Source organism: Nylanderia fulva, unplaced genomic scaffold (assembly GCF_048542155.1).
Source record: "Nylanderia fulva isolate GAGA-0341 unplaced genomic scaffold, ASM4854215v1 Scaffold16, whole genome shotgun sequence".
Lineage (NCBI taxonomy): Eukaryota > Metazoa > Arthropoda > Insecta > Hymenoptera > Formicidae > Nylanderia > Nylanderia fulva.
The window spans coordinates 4763404-4769660 of NW_028189835.1; the positions used below are offsets into that span (position 1 = coordinate 4763404).

Consider the following 6257-nt stretch of genomic DNA (forward strand, 5'->3'; position numbering starts at 1 on the left):
TGTTTTAATTTATTTATTCTTCGCTCTCGCTCGATCATCGCGCGTCGACCGTATTCATATAGAAATATCACATCGCGTTCGTTGAATGTAGATTTTCTCTTGTACATTTTCTATATAAATTATTAAGATCCTTTTCTAGCTCGTATATTATATTATGTAGTACTGAGAGAAAGAGAGAGAGAAAGAGAGAAAAAGAGAGAAAGAGGAGAGATCGGTAGAGGCTAAGCGCACTGACACGTGTCGCGATGTGAGTCGCGGGCTTATCGATCAATGGTGACACTCTCCCGGATTGTTTTGCGTCACGGATTCCAGACGGTGGCGGCAACGGCGGCGTTCAGTTAATCATCAATCGTGAAAACCGCGAAAAGAACATCACTGATTTTTGAGACAATATTTTAGAAATATAATTGGGGCGATAAATGAAAAATACCCGAATAAAAATCGTAATTGAAGAAAAGTTATTAACATAAATTGAAAGCAGTTAAGAACACCGTTTGTTTAGAAATTATCGCATATTGGTCAATGTAATTGACGAGCCGCAGCCGCAAAGGGCCCACCTGTTACGTCCCGTTGCCTGATCCTATCCGGATTTCTGATATCACATCAGCACGCGAGGAGACTATCGCGAGGACTATAAGTCCTTCTTCCAGAGCTATAAATCCTTCTCGCGACAGTAAAAAAAGGATTCGCGAAAATCTAACGATCAAACGGCACAAGCGTATTATTTAGAGATAATAAAATAATCTGTAGAAACATTTATCTGTAACCACGTGCTTTGTGTGGTTTGATAGAAAGAGAAATTTCTAAGATTAATTTGATCCTCCGAAAGGAATGAAAATACCGTCTATACTATTCGATTTTTTGGCGATATTGAGATAAAATCATTTCTCCATTTACACGTCACAATATGTTAAACTATATCGCATATGGCTATATAATATTATATTTATAGCGATTGTGATGACGATATAAAAAGCACAAAATTACATCTATAGATTATTAATATCTAATATATCTATATCGCTAAAAAAATTGCGTAGTGTAAACACATTGTTACACGCGATTGCGATAATGATCAAGCAGATTATAACTTTACGCATCGCGTTTCGAGCCAAGTTCCTAAATTGTGCCGAATGCGTTCCCCTCTTCCGTTTCATTAAACGATCGATTAAAACGATCTGTTCCTTCTAGCGGAAAACAGCGCAAAAAATGGAACAAGGGGGAAAATGATTCTGTGCACATGTCGCGTTCAAGAGGAACCAATCATCGATGCTCGCATCAGATTAGCGCAACAGTAGGATCGACATTATTCGATTACATGTTAATTTTTCCAATATACGAATGCGCATTATCGAGTTTTTTTACCTATACTCAACGGAATTTTAAATATATGTCCATACAATACAAATCGTGATCCTCTTTTTTAATCAATAATTAAAAATTATTTATACATATATATGTATAGCTTTCTTTTGAAGAAAAATCGATAATAAGTCAATTAGAAAAATTATAATCGAAAAAAATATAAGCATAAAAATGCTTGAAAAATATTCTACATATGTACATTTATATAAATTTTTTTAATCTTAAATGCTGAGCAATTTATTATATACTTAAATGAAGAAACTTATAAAGAAAAAAATGCTTTTATTATAATATTAAAAAATAAAGATCGATTTCGCGCGATTGCGCAAAATTAGGAGAAAATGCCTTTATGATATTTGGATACACGTTTTTGATATTTATAAATTTAAACTATTGATAAATATTGCATCGCAGATATTAATCATATGTTTCAATATATATATCGCGCTAATCACGTGCGAGCGGTTTTCCGGAAGAGGATCCCACAGGAAGTATAAATCAGATGCGATCGCTCTCGTTTTTGAAAGAGGAGAAAACAATCGTACGCTCTTTCGTGTGTGCCGTAGTTGACAATGTATGTATGTACTTACGATTTTAACGATGGCTGAACGTGACGTCGGAAATGAAAATGATTTTGACGGGCGATCAATAACATCACAGATGGATGGCAAACGTTCACGTCGTTGCGACCGCGAGCCTATAATACCACGGAGACGATTGATCTCGATCCATCGATCTTCATGTTGCAAGATGGTGCGTTCTGAAATCAAAGATTACATCAGCGATTAAATTTGCGTACTTTCGCTTTTTGCGCTTTATGTATCAAGATTTTACATACAAACTCGAGTCTAAATTTTTTTTCAATATTATATCAATATATGATTGATTTTAAAATATGTCTTGACTGAAAAGTACCGCGAAAGATATTAATTTAAATTGACAAAAACATGTAACGTTATTTATCAAAACTTGCAATTCGTGTTAAATCGTTGAATCTGTAAAATCAAAGGAAAAATAATAGAAATTCATATTTAATTTTGTTAGAAGTTATGTAATAACTTTAGACAAAAAATTATTTTAATATTTAATGCGAATTCTCAATTATATAATTTCAATTATATTAAACGCTTGTCTCTCTCGGTAAGAACTAAATAAAAGAAAAGATAAATTTATCACATTCTATATCTATTTTTAATTTTGTCAAATATATATTACGCAAAATTTTATTAGTGTAGCATTCTAATATCATATAATAATTCTATTCATATTTTCAATATTTGCAATTTACATAAATTTATATATATATAATATGAAACTAATATTTCTCAGTTTCTTAAATAAATTAAAATTATAAATTAAAATTTATATTTAATTCTATTTTTCAATTATACCATCCACCTAGCGCCATAATTTACAAATGGGATCCGTCGTCTCCGTTATCTATGCTATAATTACATGTATAAAATGTACCAACTTTAAGATAGCTTTAGAGACTAAGATTAAAAGACTATATACATATATCATCTATTTGCAAATAACACGTACAGTCGGGGATTAATAAGAAGAACTTTTCACTTAACTGAAACAAATAATAAATTGGACACGCATTTATTACATAAATGAAGTCATCGATTATCAATATCATTAATTATAAATAAACTAAAAAAAATAACATTATATTTCTTTTAAAAAATTTTCAATTAAAACATTGCTTAATTTTATACTTCAAAATTTTTATACTTAAACATTTTTCAATAATCCAAATAATCTATAGCCGTTTTCGAAAGATAAAAGATTTTTATAAATAAATACAATGTAATCTTTCCTTCGTAATGTAGTTTACTGATTGAAATATGCGTATGCATAATATATCGTTAACTGTCAATTGCATTACGATCGAATATATAGAAGAGAAGAGACAAAAATTGTTATTTGTGTAAAATCGCTTGATTTTAAGAGGATTGATGACTTGTTGATTTTAATCCCGGACTGTTGTCTACAGATTTAATCCCTGACATGTCGTATACAGATGCGACATAATATAATGTTAACGGGCAATTTATCTACGCCCTTGTACGTAATTCGATGTAACAAAATAACTTCGTCACGATTAAAAGTGTATTACATACGAGTTTCCCCGAGAATCGTTGCTGACACAAAAATGCGACTTTTATTCGGAATTTACGAACAAGTATATATATCGTAGAGTTGTACGCGATGTTTCGCAATAAGAATATGCTATTTATACCTCCGCATTAATCGATTGCTACTGTACCACGATTATCACTTAGACTCGATTAAATTATTAAGTGTACCGTCGTGTATTGTGGTGTAATAAATGTGATTAGTTGTACGAGAAATAAATGCAAATGCGTAAGAATTATCGCGCCTGTGTTCTTTCAATGATATGACTTTATTTTTATTATTAATATATTTTTCATAGCGTTATAAATATAATTTCGTAATAGAAAAATTGTATTCATTTAATAAAATTACGCGTCCATTTTCATTCCTTTTATGAAAAAGATTATATATATTTTTTAAATATTTTTAATATAATCGAAATTTTCGTTCAAAAACAATACTTGATTCAACAATACGAAGATAAATAATATATATTTAAACTTCACAATTCGTTAATAATTTTACGATTTATAATTAATAATTATTACAATATGTACTTATGTGCGACATTTTTTACTTTACGTATAATTCTTTCAGTTACCATTCGTACCGTCTGATCGTGATATACTGCTTCCCAATTCTGCCGCAAAGCAGAGAGAGGGCGTTAGCGCACGGTAAAGTAAACTATCGCGCCAAAAATGTACGCCATCTTGCTCTAGCCATATCTCTTTGTCTTGTACATTCAATTTGGACTCTTTTTGCTGTTTTGTACTTTCTAGCTTTTAAATGCTAAAATAATGACATATACATACCTGATCGTACGCACGTCGTGCTTTCGATGCGATTCTCGGTGGCAAAATGATTCGCGAAACACACGAAGACGATGTTTTGTCGAGCAACAACACGGAACGCGCGAGAAACGGATTACTGCGACAACGAAATTACAATAACGTCGCGATTTTGTCGCACACACGCGTCACCACGCACATTTGACACGGTCGACACTTCGCGAGACACGTTCGCGATCATTTTTCGACCGCGAAGATTATTTAGACACCAAAAAAGCGAAAAATACAGACGAGTTGAAGCGCGCGCGACTGATCAGTGGGGCGTCTCGCGGTTGACTGTGAAGTTCGAGATTAATCGAAGCCCAATTGCGATTCTCGAAGTATCACACTATCGATATGGCAAACGACAGCCAGTGGCATTTCCCCTAGAAATAAAATATGGAATATTTGGTTAAAAATATTGGGAAAAAACGAATGCACAGCGCTGATTGTTATGAAAATATGTAATCAGCGCAGCTCATTTTTTACAAAATAAAATGTATATACACACTTGAGAATAATATATGCCTAATGAGGAAAATAGATGCGCTGAATATATATGCACAGTCGATTATAATTATACGAAAGCAGATCGTCGATACGAAGGAATCATAAAAAACAATTAATATTTAACGCATATTTGACGACATACGTCCGACTAACTTTTGTGATATTCACGATACTGTTTCGTACGAGAAATTCATTTTTTGAACAATAATTATCGCAATACTCACGGAACGATGTGACCGCCACTTGCTGCACCTCACGACTGATCGTTTTATTCAAAGCTTTGAAGTTAACTGAAGAGCGCTTGATGCGTTCCACTTGACGCTCCTGGAATTATTTCATCCTTGTTGCTCGCCTGAAACTGAACAAAGACAGATAATCTAAAGGATCAAGTGGCGCGCGCGTTTTAAAAATGTTTACATTAGAAATATTTAAATAAAGACTAGAAAAATGTTTGAAATCATTGAATTACAGCACGACTTTTACGATATTACAAATAATATTAAAATCATTAAATGCACGGTCGAAATAATAGTATTTAAAAAACATAAAGATTAAATTAAATTATTACAATGTTAATTAACGTTATCATGTGTATAAATACAAATATAATATAAATTCGGAATTTAATTATAATGTATTATTACGTGTGAATATATATAATGATTTTCACTAAAGATATAAAGAATTCTGGAAATCGATGTCATGCAGCATAGTCTTTATTTATATACGAAAAAAGTCATCCATAGAGATATGTTGCTGGCGTCATTTACAATATTCCTTAGATGTGTATTAATTAATATGTTCTTTTTCAGATCTCGTTGATCGTCCAGTATATGATATAAAAATGGTCGTTATACTATTGCGATAAATATCGTTGATTCTTTCGATTAAATTAGGAAGCAAGCACGTGTATTTTATGTACATATAAGTTCAATATAGTTCTCGCAGTATTGTAAAATTTCGTTTAATAAAAAGCATAATTAGAGACGTCGTCGTGCATTGTGATATCGTCCACGAAATACTGAAAATTCTTAAAGTAAACTAGTGTTATTGTATATTTTCTTTCATATCTTTTCAGAGCAAAATGTATTCTTTCTTCAATTTCGTATTAAAAAATATGAAGATATTTTTTCCTAATTTGCTAACGTCTCTATGTATACTTTACATGTTTGCTCATAGATTTATATCTGACAAAATAAATACGGGATCGATTCTTTAAAAAATATATATTACAATATTGCACTTAAGGTAAATGTACACGATAAAACGCGTATAAAATATACAATGAGTTCCTCTATCGAGGCACTAACGACAAGGAACACAGAAGTGTCACATAGTGCATGCATGGTTGTTTGTGCACAGATTTTTAACATTTGCATTTACACAATTTTAGTTTATCATATGTCTTAGGCGTCGTATCTTCAACTTTAC

General features: G+C 31.8%; 1 long non-coding RNA gene across 1 annotated transcript in view; it reads right to left on the reverse strand.

Annotated features, from left to right (window-relative positions):
- LOC114940208 (uncharacterized) overlaps nt 1-5164 on the reverse strand; it is a 114068-nt gene extending 108904 nt beyond the window's left edge. The window contains exons 1-3 of the long non-coding RNA XR_014924298.1: nt 5051-5164; nt 4302-4702; nt 1956-2125 (exon numbers count right to left, since the gene is read on the reverse strand). This is a non-coding gene — a long non-coding RNA (uncharacterized LOC114940208). The remainder of the gene's footprint in view (nt 1-1955; nt 2126-4301; nt 4703-5050) is intronic.
- Between the last annotated feature and the right edge of the window lie 1093 nt (nt 5165-6257).